Genomic DNA, 15,240 nt, shown 5'->3' on the forward strand with positions numbered 1-15,240 from the left:
CCTACTAGAAAAGAATCTCAGTAGAATCTTAGAACTTTCTGAGCGGTTGTGACTCTGCATGTCAGAGTGAGGTGGGTGGCAACAGTTTCTCCTTCACATAGTCAGAGCCTCCATTGGGTCTGTGGGCTTCACACTCCAGCCTGCCGTAAGCAGTGGTAGGATCCGTGGATCTGATTTCTGGAGTATATGAAGGGATAGCCATTTTCTTTTCTTTCCCTAGTAGATAAGCCTTCTCTTCAGCACAAATGTGATGAGAATGGGAACTATGGGTCTTTCAGCCAGATGTCTGATCCCACTATGTGCCCAACTAACTACTCATTCAAACGGCAAACATTTGAAACACTAAAAAGCACCTATGTTTGCCAGGCACATGGGGAGAAAGAGTGAGTGCAACAGCCCAGAGAATTTCTGATCTCAGAACTCACCTTAGAAGGGAGGTGTGTGTGTGTGTGTGTGTGTGTGTGTGTGTGTGTGTGTGTTTGGAGGGACACAGGAGTAACAAAGTCAGCAAACAGTAACTTATTTTATATGATAAGAGAACAGAGAAGAAACAAGTGAACAGGATAAGAGGAAAGGCAGTGTGTGTGTGTGTGTGTGTGTGTGTGTGCGCGCGCGTGTGTGTGTAGTCAGGGTGTCCCAGTTTTAAACTGAGTGGTGTAGAGAAAGCAGCTAGGCCTGATCAACCCTGGAAGTGGTCAGTGGCTGCATGAAGAAGCTCAGTGGACAAGGGAAGAACTTGGAGTGTGCAGGGTGAACTTAGCTTTTCTCTGCACCTGCCACTAACTGGCATGGCAAAATGAAACTTTAAAAGTTAGATTTTTTTCCTTTAGAGACAAGTGGCTTCTCCAGACTCAAGTTTAGAGCACAGATTGCCACCCATCTCTCTTCTGGCCAGATGAATGGACAGATATGCAGATGCTGGACCAGAAGGTCAATGTTCGATTTCCTTAGTCAAGGGGGATGAAACAAGCATGAAAGTATCTACTGTTTCAGAATTCTTCCTCCACTTTTCCTTGTTAAAAAATATCCTAACATCCTGTACAAAGTGAGGTTACAAAGCCCATCTATCCCTTCAGAGCTAGCTTTGAATAAGCTAGCTTATTTGCTAGCTTTTTAGTAAAAATAAATCGTGCTTTTTAGCAAAATAAATGGCCTCCTCTGATTTGGTCAGTGGTGAGCAAACGAATCAGTGTGTGGACCTGTGTGGCTGGTAGCACCACTGTGCCAGGAAAGGGAAGAGCTCAGAGAAAGAGAGAAGCCTCAAGAGACAGAGAAGTTGCTCAAAAGAGGTTTCCAACATGGAAATTTCTGTGCCATGTCAAACTGTCTCCGTTGGGTTTGTCTTGACAACTTTAGGAATAGTTCAGTTATAGAATGTGAGGAATGTACTTATGTATACCTGAATGTGTGTCATTTTAGACAGATTCTTCATACTTTCGAAGGATTTGTGTATACAAGTCAAGGAAACCTGTGAAGTTTTAGATATCTACTTGAGGAGGGCCACAGTGAGTTGATTTGTGAGGTAAAGTGACTTCTTAATATACTATAGTTTCTACCAAACTATTTGTAAAATTAATGGCCTCTGATGACCCCCATTACCATCTCCCTTCTTCCTGAAAGAAGGCATTTCATTGCTTTATGAAGCTGTACACAGAAGAGTAATTAAGTAACAATTCAGGCCAATGGCCTCTCCCAGGAATTAATGGTAGGGAGAGTTCATTAACCCCAGTTGGTGATAGCTTCTCCAGGAAATGCCCTGGACCAAGGTTATCCCAGCTGTTAATGGATTGGATAGGGACTTAACTAGGATAAAAATAAAGTCCATCTCCTTCCTGGGGAGCTTTTCTCCTTGAGGGGCTACCAAAGGCAAGCTGGCAGGAGCTGCAGAACCTCCAGTTTGGGGCCTGGCATGGATGAAGACAACAGATGCTACGAGTGAACACTATTAAATCAAGGTAAAAACAAGGCCTTTGGGGCAAATTAAGGTCTTTGATATAAGCCTTACTGCAGTGTTGGGTATGGCTTGATTAACACCCAGTGCAGCTCTAATGCAGCTGTTTTCCTTGTTATTTTTTTTTTTCTCCCTGCCCTGCCCTGCTCTGTGCAGAACTGTTTCTGAGAATCATTGCACGTCTCACTTGCTGGGGAGAACGCTACCTCTGTGCAAAGTTGTTGGCAAACATCTGCTCTGTTCCAGGCTGAGCTCTTTGGCTGCATTTGTTGGTCCTTTGTCCTTTACTGCGAGGAGAATTGTCAGGTGCCCTGAGTCTCTAGTGGAAGGTGCCCGGGCTTGGCCTGTCTGGATACCTCAAGAATGGATGCTCTTTTCTTACCTCACCTGGCTCACCCTTACTTTTCAAACTGGCCTTGGACATTGTTATACATGAGCTGGCTTTTTAAGGCTCACAGTCAAAGGAAGTTCTACAAGCTCATTCTGGAGTACTGTTCCTCACATATAGCTTCAAATCTGCGATTTTCCTTATATCTTTTCTTAGTGACTTTTTGTACAAACTTTAGTCTCACAAAAAACTCTGAATTTCTTTTTAGAATACTTCTCTCAGTATTCTCAAAAGCAGAAATTTGAACTGTGCTGACATATGAAACAGAAAGATAGAGATAAAGAGGAGGAATGTACCCATGGACTGATACAGCATTGGTCCAGGTTTTTAAATTTATATACATGTCAACATTCGGACTTGATAAAAATTAATACCTAATAGTTTGGAGATTTTGAGCTGGCAAAATTGTATTCTTTTTAAGTTAAATGTTTTTTTTTAAACTTATCAAATCACTACTACACAATAGCAATAAAGAACTAAAAAAATGAAAGTTCATCAAGAATCTTCCCTCAGCAAAAAACAAAACCCACCCAAACACTGTGTTTTTCTGAGTTTTTTTCTGTTCTCTATCAATTTACCCATCTTTTATTAGTGATCATAAAATAGATATATTATAGAATTTTTCCTTTTCATTTAATGTTTTTATAAACATTTTCCTGCTGCAAAATAGTCTATGTAATTATTGTTTCAATTACTGTGTAAAATTCTGCTAGGCTGCTGATATTCGTACTTTACCTTCTTACAGTACTTCCTATCTGTCTCCCCAATTGGACCACGGGCTTTTGAGAGCTCCGTGAGTGCCTGCCTTATCTTCTCAGGCTTCCATGACAAGGTGTGCCAGACACGTGGCCTGAACACCAGGAACCCTTTCTTCACAGTTCTGGAGGCAGGAAGTTGGAGTTCTAGGTGTTGGCTGGTGGCTCCTTCTGAGGCCCCTCAGAGACTTGCAGATGTTGCTTTCCGATGTCCTCACATGGTTGTCCCTTGTATGTATCTTGTGTCCCATTCATCTCAAAAAGACATCAGTCACATTGGATGGGGGAGAACTTATGGCCCCCACGCCACAGCGGGCTGTACACACACTGAGAGCTCTAAAAGGTTTGCTGTCACTGTATTAGGACCTATCCACATCACCTCATTTTTACTTAATTAATTATTTTAAAGGCCCTGTCTCTAAAACTGGTCACATTCTTAAGTACTGGGGCTAGGACTTCAACACAAACATTTGGGGGGCCACAGCTCAGCCCATAATAGTCTCTACATTTTCTTATTAACCCCAGTGCTTGGGAAAATACTTTAAAAATATATTTGTGGGACAGAGGCTGGGGGATGAAGGCTATAAGTTAGTGGTAGAGGAGCTGTGCTTAGCAGCATGAGGCTGTGGCCCAATACCTAGAATCCTTCCCAAAAGACAATATATTTATTAAATTCATTTTGCATTTTGCAATATTCTCAAAATGTCAAAGTTGTATATTTTTTAAAACTTTTTTTTTGAAAACACATTCCTATTCAAAAAGATAAGGAAGAAGGAATAAATGTTTTGCTGGGATTAAAAGAAAATCTACTAGATGTATGATTATAACCTGGAAACTTTCTGGTTCGTTCTTCTGTAACTCTGGAAAAATGAAACAGGAAAATGGAGTCCCTCAGCTAGTGTATAGAGCTGGAATTATGGAGCACTTATCCAGTGCACCCTTTATATTAATGACATTGATTTTTGTTTTCAATAGGATTGTTTATTCTGAGGTTACTGCCTCTTGGTAGCAGCTTTAATGAAGCTTTGCTTTATTTTAAATTTATATCTGTTGGTTTCGTGTTTCACATTTTAATTAGAAAGATTGTCAAGAGGAGAATTCCTAAAAATAATAAGAGCCTCTGAATGTAAATTCTTATAAAAATTCACACTGAAATTTGCTATAATTTTGTACTAACTTTTTGTTTCCTAAGTCTGTGTTCTTTCTGCTGTACATAAAAAACAATCACTTACCTTTTCTAATTAGTCCCATTTGATGAGTATAGAGAACACTTCCATATATTGGGAATTTGGAGTATCTTGTTTAACTGAAATAAAAATATGCTGGGATATTTGTATGATAAGTGATTTTTCATTAACCTAGACCATTTCTTCCACAATTCTTTTTTTATTTAGTACTTTTCAAGGACCCAATATGTACTGGTGGAGATACTGAGATTATCTAAAAATGACCAGAGTACTCAGTTTTATAAGGGAGACATGTGCCCTACCATGTGAGTACTGTATTATTCACAGCCTTACAATGTGGCAACTGTTAGGGTGAAGCTTATAATAGGGAGGACATTTTATGTGTAGGAAACCAAGCTCAAAGGCAGAGACTGCTCAGTAAAGAGTAAAAAATTCATTATAGTTTTTGTGTAGAAGAGTACATCCCAAAGTGTGTTTACATTAACAATGGATGGTGTAACAGATAATTTAGGTCGGATGCAAAGGTAAAATTTTTAGTTTTAAAATAAGTTTTAGTAACACTAGGCAAATGTATAATTAAGTTACAAGTAGCGCAATTCAATATAATTTATAGATATTTCTTAGAATAAGAATGACTTTTATTTAATTGAAAACAATACTTGTCTTATAGGAAAGTCTTAAGTGAATTATTCTGAGGAACTATGGTGTACCAAAGACAGTGAAGTGTTCTGAGTGTGCTGGAAATGTGGAAATTAGTGCAAGAGTATGTGGGGTGTGGCATGGTGCAGGACCAGCTAGGCCAGGTGGAGAGCCATTTGGATTTCATCTTGAAGGTGCTCAAAGAGGCCATAGAGGCGATTAAGCAAAACAGTGGCGTGGCTATTGTGTTGGAGAAATATAACTCGGGCAGTGAAGAGTGACTGGGAGGAAGGCAGAAGCCCCCAATGCTTTTCCATACTGTGCGTTAAGATCAGATATCTCAGGGGAGATATTATTAGATAATAAATGGAAATGGTAATAATTATTAGATAATATTATTAGATAATACATAGAATGGAAGCTCAAGTCTTTATTGTGCATTTTTCCCTGTTGGGAATTGTCTTCTGCAGATCTTCCTCCTATATAAATTTACTCTGTTTGGTTTATAAAGGAAATGCTGAATATTTTATATACATGATGTTTATGAAATTTGAATGTCAGAACAGTTTTGATCCTTAACTCCCCACTTTGATCTGGTGATTGAATCAATGCCTTGACCAAGTACAAATCCAGATTGTTTGGTCTCTGATTTCTTTTTTTGTATTTGGACTAATTCTTTCTCTAAATGGAAATTTACATCCCCATGACTTTTTCTGGTTGCTTCCAGTTACAAAACAATGTATCAGTTCAGAAGCCAAGGGGTCTGGTATTATGCAATAATCAAAACTCTGAACTTGGTATAGAGTTGAGGCTCCTCTGTCCTCACTGGAAGTGGAGTCCCACTTTAGGCAACTGGGTTAGAAGGATATTCTAATATAGATCTCTCATGTTCCCTGAAAGGCTCATGTATTCAGAGTGCGGCTTTTTGGAGGTTGTTGAAATACAGATCACTGTACTTGTCAGTGGATCAACCCACTCAAGAATTCAGAGCTCAGTGTGCTGTTAGAAGGTGGTCTGGTTGGAACAGGTGGTCCCTGAGGTACATGACCTGGCTTTCTGAGATATGACCTTCCACCCTGGCTCTTCTCTCTAATTCCTGGCTGCCATGGGAGCTGTCCTCTGCCCTGATCCTGCTGGAAACATGAGTCAAAATTCCTTTTCCTTCTCTAAGTCATGAGTGTTGAGTATTTTGTCCCAGAGATGAGGAAAGCGATCAAGACAGAGAATCTGTTGACATTTGTTTCTACATGAATGACATTGATTCAGTCTCCTCAGAAAGCTGGGTATGATTTTATATGTCTGCTAGGTAAGAAAAAGAACTTTAAAGTTCTTACTTGAGTGATATGAGTATGTACTGGCACTGTGCTCTAGAGCCTGGTTGTTATTTAAATCTTATTCTTCCTCTTATGGATGTTCTTCTCAATGTTCTGGAGGTTTTCCAGCAAATCTCATGACATATATGGGATCTCTAGTCCTGTCCTGGGCAATTACATGTCTAATCCAGCCATCACTTGCATCTTTTTCTGCAGTGATGTCTTGCTTGTGTCTCTTTCCTGATCTCTTGCCCTTCTAAGCAGACAGGACTAGCCATATAATTTGGAGGACTCAGTGTAAAATGTAGAACCTCTTACTAAAATCCAAAAAAGGATTTCAAGGTCTAGGGGTCTACCTCAGTGATAGAATGCTTATTTAGCATGTCCAAGCATTGGTTTCAATCCCTAGCAGTTCATTTAAAAAAAATCAAACCAAAGTCAAGAGAATGTTAAAGCGAGCACAGATTTCCTCTGAATGCACATCGTTGTATGACTGCACAAATCCAGTGTTCATGATCTGGCCTGCATATGGCTCTAGACCTAAGACAATCCTTTGTAGTTAGGATATCTTTACATATTCTTTGAATAGTTCTGGAATGCAGAACAAATCCCAGTGTTTTACTCTGATATCAGAGCAGTTAGCTAACCTGTGTCATGTCTCTTGTATTTTCCAGATGCATCAGAAAGCAATCCTCTGTGTCCTCTAAGCTTTAGAGGACACACAATAAGATCACCTCGTGGGCTCCCTGAAAACTTATTCTTGTCTTAGTATCCCATTGCTGCTATGAAAAATGCCCACATACTTTGTGGCTTATAACAACACAAATTAGTCATCATATAGTCCTACAGGTCAGAAGTCAGACATGGCACTCACCGGGGCAAAATCAAGATGTTAGCAGAACTGCATTCTCTGGAGGATCTAGGAAAGGATCTGTTTCTTTGCCTTTCCTAGCTTCTAATGATCATTTATATTCCTGGGTTCATGGCTTATCAGAGACCTCTACAGAGGATCCAAATCTCCTGCTTGGTGCTCTGACACATGGTGAGAAGAAAGACAAGAGACAGCATTGAAGAGAGGGAAATGGGGAACTGGATGGCCAGTGCTTGAACAAGCAAAGACCCAGAACAACCAGAACCATGGATAATTAGTGGTGACACAGTCATTGTTAAGTTGGAGTCAGGAGGCTACATGTGGTTTCTAGGTATGCGTTGCTGATGCAGGCAAAACTTGTGAAAGAAGAGACAAAACATTCTTGTGTTAGGAACAGAACAGACCAAATATAGAGGGTGATTAATGATTAACTTTGTCTTTTTACTTGAGAAGGTTTTAATTCTGGGAGTGGAATTTTGGTGCAAGTCACTTTAACCTTGGGTACCTGTTATCTCATATTAAACCCCATAGCTACCTGGGCCATTTCTCTGGCCTCTGCCATGGCCATTGGTGGGGGTGGGGGTGATAGTGGTTTGGTACTGACCTGGGTACCATCCACAATGCTCCTATGAGTCATGTAGGCTTTGGTCAGACTCATTTCTTTAAACCAGCCAATTGTGGGGTTACCTCTTTACAGCCTGCACTGCTTATTGCTTGCTTTGGCCATAATCAACAAGGAAATCTCCCACAATGGCTCCTTCCTTCATCTCCAAAGTATCTCTCAGAGACTATCAGCTTGTGTTTGCATTGACTTGTTGCCTTCTCTCTGACCCTCCTGCTTATCTCTTAAGCATCATAACGATTACATATGGCCCATCTGGATAACCCCAAATAGTTTCCTCATTTAAAGATGCTTAATCTCATCTGAAAAAGAACTTTTCCATGAAAGATAACATATTTACATTTTGGGGGAATTAGGACTCAGACATATTTGGAGCATCTTTATTTAGCTTACTTACTTATTCTGAGTCATAGCGAGAAACGTATGTTACCTTTCAGCATGACCCTGTCCACATTTTGCCCATGAGGCTAAGGAGAGAGTGGTTGCTGAAAATATTAGTGGCATTAAATAGAAACCAAGGACTTTGCATCAGGAAAATAGCAGGGGTTGGTTTGTTGTATCAAGAGTAGAAAAGGCTAAATTGCTCTGAAAGACTTTGCTTTGAGAGGAGAGCCCTAGGATACCCTGTTCATGGAGGGTTTCCCAAGGAAGTATATTAGGAGTTCAGCCATCAAAGCACTCAGAGGCTGCTGTATCCCTCCTCCAAAGGGGACCCCAGCTACTGTTTGAGTTGGCAACACTTTTTGACATTATCCACAGAATGCTAGTTTTTCATGCATGCAGAATCCAAGAATTGTGGTGTTATGCAAAATGATTAATATAGTCCTCCTTACCTTTCCCCTTTGGGTGTGTAGACTAATAGCACAAATCTCTGAAGAAACTGCTCCTCTAGTTTTGGCTCATCTATGTATATTTCATTTCTAAAAAATATTAATGTTATTTTTCTTTGACAGACTGTAATTGTTTACATTTATGGGACACATTGTGATGTTTTGATATGTGTATATAATGAGATCATGTGCATGTGTACAAAACCAAAAAGCAGCTGATGGCACGGTGTTTATCTATCACTTATTTTTTGTTCGTTTATTTATTTATTTTTGAGACAGGGTCTCACTATGTAGCCCAGTCTAGCCTTGAACTTGTGTTCCTCTGGCCTCAGCTTCCCAAGGGCTGGGATCACAGGCATGTGTCACCCTGCCCATTGACTATCACTTTTTATAGTGAGAAATTTGACAATTACTCCCTTAAATATTTTGAAAAGTAGAATACATCATGACTAACCAGAGTCACACCACTGAGCAGTAGATCTCAAAGATCTTGAAATGGATTTCTCCTGTCTTTTTAAACTTCACACTCTGTAACCAGCAACTCCTATTCCCTCCCTCCTTCTCCCTACCACTTCCACTCCCCACCAGTCCCTAGGAGCCACCATCTCCTCTGTACTTTTTTTTTCTCTTTTGGTACCAGGGATCGAACTCAGGTCCTTGCACTTGCGAGGCAGGCACTGGAACCACTGAGCTAAATCCCCGGCCCTCCTCTGAACTTCTATGAGTTCAACTTTGTTGGATTCTACCTACAAGTAAGATCATGACATATTTGTCTTTCTATGCCTAGCTTATGTAGCACAGTGGTCTCCAAATACATTCATGTTAGAAGTGACAGGACCTTCTCTTTTTAAAGGCTGAATAGTATTCTGTTGTGAATATATACTGCATTTCCATGCCAATTTATGCATTGATGGACACTTAGGTTGTTTTCCTATCTTGACTATTTTGAATCATGCTAAGAAATACAAGAGTGCAGACTCCCTTTGATATATTGATTTCAAATTTTGGATATACATCCAGAAATGGGATTACTAGATTTTTGTGATAGTTGTGTTTTTAGACTTTTTGAGATATTTTCATACCATTTTCCAAAATGACTGTATTCATATATATCCTACCAGCATTTTATATGATTTTCTTTTTCTCTTTATCCTATCTAATACTTATTTTCTTTTAAAGTTTTGATGAAAGCCAATCTAACAAGTATGGTATGATATCTAATTGTAATTTTAATTTAATTTCTCTCAGCATTAGTGATATTGAATATTTTTTTCATAAAATACTTTGGCCATTTGTAGATCTCCTTTTGAGAAATGTCTGCTTAGGTCTTTTGCCCATTTTAAACTGGTTTTTTTCTTGTTATTGAGCTGTTGGAGTTTCTTACATATTTTTGATATTAACCCCTGATCAGATATTTTTTTTCTACTCTGAACTTATCTTTTCCTGTTGGTGGAATTCAGCAGTGAACTTGTGCAATCCTGGGCTTTTAGTTGTTGGGAGGCTTTGAGTCACTGATTCAATTTACTTATTACTGGTGCATTCAGATTCTCTACTTTTTTCATGATTCAGCTTTGGTAGGTTATATATGTGCAGAAATTTATGCTTTTTTTCTCGGTTGTCCACTTTGTTGTGGTATACTCATTTGTTCATAATTGTTTATTATTATGGGTGGAGCCAGTTGTAATGTTTCTCTGTCTGTTTTTCTTTTATCTCTGTTTCACTTTTGTAGTTTTGTAGTTGTGGGTATTGAACAGGGCTTTTTAACTGAACTACACTTAATTTTTTTTTTTTTTTTATTTTCAGGCAGGATCTTGCTAAGTTTCCCATGCAGGATCCAAACTTGCAAGACTTCTGCCTCAGTTTCCCAAGTTTTGGGATTACATGTGTATGCTACCATGACCTGCTTTTTTTCATTTCTGGTCTCATATAATAGTCTTTCTTTTTTCCTAGTCTAGCTAAGAGTTTGTCAATTTTCTTTATCTTTTCAAAAAACTTAGTTCTGTTGATTTTTATATTGTTTTTCTCATCTCATTTATTTTTGTTATTTATTTATGCTAAACACAGGCTTAGTTTATTATTTTTCCAGCTCCTTGAGGTAGAACATTAAACAGTTTATCTGTGACATTTCCTTTCTTCTGATAGATGTTTATTCCGGACATTTGATATTTTGGGTTTCCGTTTTCATTTGTCTCAAAGTATTTGTTATATTTCCATTTTGATATCTTTTGTGACCCATTGGTTGTTTAGGACCATGTTGTATAACTTCCACAAATTTCTGTATTTTTCAAGATTTCTCTGATTATTGATTTCTACCTTTATGTCACTACTGTGATACTTAATGTATGACACTACTGTGCGAAGATACTTAATGTAATTTCAATCTTCCTGAATTTGTTAAGATTTCTTTTGCAACCTGTCCTAGAGAATGTTCCATTTGTACTTGAGAGTAATACATATTCTGGTACTAGCAGATGAAATGTTCTGTATATGTTTGTTAGCCTAATTTACTCTAAAGTATAATTTATGCTCAAAATTTCTTCTAAATGATCTATCCATTATTGAAAGTAGTGTATTGAGTTTTGCTGTAATAGTATTCTGTTTTTTTCTTCAGCTTAATTTAATAATTTCTTTATGTGTTCAGGTGCTCTGATTTCGGATACACACACACACACATATATCTTACATAACATTGTAACTATATATAGTTGTAATTGTTATGTAGTCTTGGTAAGTTAACTCCTTTATCATTATGTAATAATATCATCTCTTTTTATAGCCTTTGACTTAAAATATGTTTTTATTCCAAAGCAAAAAGTGCATTTTCTAGTCACACTATTATGGCGGTCTGTAAAAGGGATGGATGAAAATAGGTAGACATCAAAGATATATTAGTTCCAATACTATTGATTACTGTCTAATATAAGAAAAGCTACTTCTGGCATCTCTTTGTTTGCATTTGTGTGGAATATCTTTTTCCCATCTCTGCACTTTTCCTTACTAATAAAGTGGGTCTCTTATAGGCAGCAGATGGGTCAAACTTTTTATTCATTCAACTGCTCTGTTTTTTTTAAATTGGAGAACTTTATCCATTTAAAATTGAGATAGTTATTTAAAGATAAAAGTAAATTGCTACCATTATTTCATAATTTATTTTCTGAATACTATAGACTTCTGTTTGACCATCAGCTTTCATAAAATATCTTACTTCTAGAACAGGCCAATGTAAGACAAGGATTTGCCTTTAATTGCATAGAAACACACCCTTTCCAACTTAGGTTTTGAATTATAATGTTAAAAATTATGTTTATTTTTGTAATTTGTAACTCTTACCTATTTATTTATTTATTTATTTATTTATTTGGTACTGGGGATCGAACTTGAGTCCTTGCGCTTGCGAGGCAGGCCACCGAACCGCTGAGCTAAATCCCTGGCCCTCTTACCAATTTCTTGGAGCTACAATTATTTTTAATGGTTTTATCTTTTAACTATCATAGTAGGGAGGAAATTACTTATAGTATTAGAGAATTCTGAGAACATTGCTATGCTTAACTTACATGGGAGTTTTTTCTTTCATTCTTCTTTCTTTGTGTTATTAATCAGTAGTCTTTTATTTCAGCTCAAAGAACTCCATTTAGCAATTCCTGAAAAGCAGTTGCGGTGATGAACAATCTTACGGTTTATTTGTCTGTGAAAGTTATTTGTCCTTCATTTTTGAAGGGTGGCTTTACTAGGTAAAGTATTTTTGATTGGCAGATTTTTTCCCTTGAATATTTTGGATATATCAACCTTCTCTTTCTGTTCTACAGAATATCTGCTGAATAATCCACTGAAAGCCATATTGGAGCTTTTGAATGTATTTGAATGTATTATGTTTCTTACTTTTGCTGCTATTAGTATTTTTCTTTGTTTTGGGTTTCTGATAATTTGATTACAATTTGTCTTCATGATTTTCTTTTGCATGACTAAGCCTACTGTTGAAGATTTCTCTTGAATATTTTGCTTTAATTATTATATTTTTACCTCTGGAACTTTTATTTCTAATTTCATTGTCAAACTCACTTTGTTCATAGATTGCTTTCTAAATTTCATTTAGTTTTCTGTCTCTATTTTTTGTAGCTCCTTGCCCTTCTTTAAGGGGATTATTTTGAACTTTTTGTTAGTTATTTTGTATAATTTGTTTTCTATTCATTACTGGAGTGTTGTTAGCTTTCCTTGGTGGTGTCATAGTCTCCTGATTTTTCACCATCTGTGTCCTCTCATGGTGATGTGCTGTCTTGCGGAATGGCCGCATAGTCAAGCGAACTCTCTCTTATCACAGGACTGCAGGCTTTTTCAGTCCTCTCATCCAAGAGAGAGTCTTAGTTTCACTCCTGAATGTTGGGATGTTCACATCAATATTCTTGCCTATGGGTTTGATGTGTGTGTGTGTGTGTGTGTGTGTGTGTGTGTGTGTGTGTGTGTGTGTATAAATCCAGAGGACTCCTATGGCATTCTCCCATCTTGCCGATATCACTCCCTGGTTTAATTTTAGTAGTAAGGGCTGGGGTTCAGCTTGGCGGTAGAACAACTGCTCAGTGTACCAAGGCCAAGAGTGCAAATCCCAGAACTGCAAACACATTAAAAAACATAATAAATATCTTAATTCTAAAACTAAGTGAAGGATTTAAGAATCACCTAAATAGGATTTCAGTGAAGCTTAATACTCACGCCCTTGTCTCTGAGTCTGTCTCAAATTCCTCTTCTGTCTTGTGATTTCTTGACTTCTGTTAAAACTTTCTAGTAGCAAACAGTATGTTAAATTTAGTACTTATAGAAATTGCATATCATTTTCCACAAGTTAAATGATTTGTTTTGCTCTGGTGAAGAGTTTATTTAAAAAATTTCAGTAGTTATTTTCCTCCATTCTCTGCTCTGAGTACTAATGCCTTGCAGTCTCTACATTTATATGACCTCATGTAAAATCTTCAAGTAGCATTTCATACAAATTTTTTTACTTTTTTTTTAAATTGGAATGAAATACTGGAATGGATACTGTTAGATTTTCTGCCTCTGAGCTTGACAATTTTGTCAGGCTCAAATATCATTCTGTCACTGTTTATGGGAGGTCCAGTTCAGGTGGTATCCAGTCAGTCCATGCTACAAAACCAATGTTTGTGTCCCTAGTATTCATATGTTGAATCCCTGACCCCTGATGTGATAGAAATCAAAGGTGGGTCTTTTGGAGACAATTAGTTTTAGGTGTGAAGACCTTGTGATTTTAGTCCCATGAAGGAAGTAGTGCTCTTATAAGAAGAAAGGTTTAAAAAAGAGATCTTTCTTTTGCTGTGTGATATAGCAATATGATGGCTCTTTGAAAACCAGGAGGAAGAGGTCTGCTTTAGTGCACTTCCTGATGCTAGAATGAAATACTTGAAGATGAGGACTTACACTTTTAAAAAGTTTAATTTGCTCATGGTTTTAGAGGCTGAAAGTTCAAGATCAGCGACTCCATCTGCTCAGCTCCTGTCCAACGTCTTGATCGTATCACGTTCCAGAGAAATGGGAAGGAAACTGGATGTGTGCAGAAGAGGTCAAGAGCACGGAGTGGCCTTGTTTTATTATGGTAAACCACTCTCAGGAGAATGACCTTACTCTGTGAAAGCAGCATTAATCCTTTCTGAAGGCAATGCTTCCTTCCAATGACAGAATTACCAAACAGGGATCCATCCTGAAATGCTCCACCTCTTCTTAACATTGTCAGTTTTGGGACTTGGCTTCCATCACATGAACTCTCGAAGAACATACTCAAGCTATATGCAAACCATAGCGGGGCTTCACCAGGAACTAGACTGCCTACTACCTTGATCTTGGACTTGTGGCTGTAGAACCACAAGAAATAAATTTGTTTTTAAGTTAGCTGGAGATTTTATTATAGCAGTTTGAGCAGATTGCCTTCCTGTTTTTCTCTGACTTTGTGCTCTTGGTCTGGTCCTGAACTTGTTTCATTTAATGATGAGTGTTTTACTTTATTCTTCAGTTTCAATGTTTGCATCCATCAGCAGGGAATACAGTTTTCAGTTTTTTCATTTAAACTCTGTTCCTATCAGAATCTTCATACATACATGGCTGACATTAAATGTTTCCTCAAAGCTCGGGCCCATCTATCGCTTTGACATCTAAAGTCTGACTGCCCTAATCCCCATGTTTCTATTATCCAATGGGCATTTGTTGGATTTCCTTGGGGCCGAGAACTTGTCCTATCCCTCCTTTGCCTCATTCTCTTGATCCTGAAGGCTTCCCAGGAAACTATCTTTCCTTTTGCTGCTAATCAAAATCTGAATTGTTGCTCCTTCCAGAAGTTGTTTTCCACCCTTTCTCACATGGAATATTGGTAGCAGGAGAAAGACTTGCTGTAATAATATTAGTGTAAACATTTTGGTATTTCTTATGAAATAAAAAACAGATTTTGGAATGAGCTACATTTAAAAAATATATGTATGGAATATAATTTGGTAACATTTAAGTGCATATATTACATAAGGAGCTATTTTCACAAATAACACATTTCCCCAAAGCCTGTTTGCCACTGTTCTTGGCAAAAGGGTGTTCAACTTTAAAGTTGACCTTTTATTTATAAAAGTTTTGTTTTTTGTTTGCATTCTTATAATTTTAGTAGACCTCTGAGAAAATATAAACAAACAGAAT

General features: G+C 37.7%; 1 long non-coding RNA gene across 1 annotated transcript; it reads left to right on the forward strand.

Annotated features, from left to right (window-relative positions):
- The first annotated feature begins 113 nt into the window (after window positions 1-113).
- LOC104862590 lies at window positions 114-4,543 on the forward strand. Its single transcript, XR_780378.1, has 4 exons — window positions 114-145; window positions 1,420-1,522; window positions 1,841-1,955; window positions 4,489-4,543. It is a non-coding gene; the product is annotated as an uncharacterized LOC104862590 (long non-coding RNA).
- Window positions 4,544-15,240: the final 10,697 nt, after the last annotated feature.

Source organism: Fukomys damarensis, unplaced genomic scaffold, assembly GCF_012274545.1.
Source record: "Fukomys damarensis isolate Sample0158 unplaced genomic scaffold, DMR_v1.0_HiC HiC_scaffold_17, whole genome shotgun sequence".
NCBI lineage: Eukaryota > Metazoa > Chordata > Mammalia > Rodentia > Bathyergidae > Fukomys > Fukomys damarensis.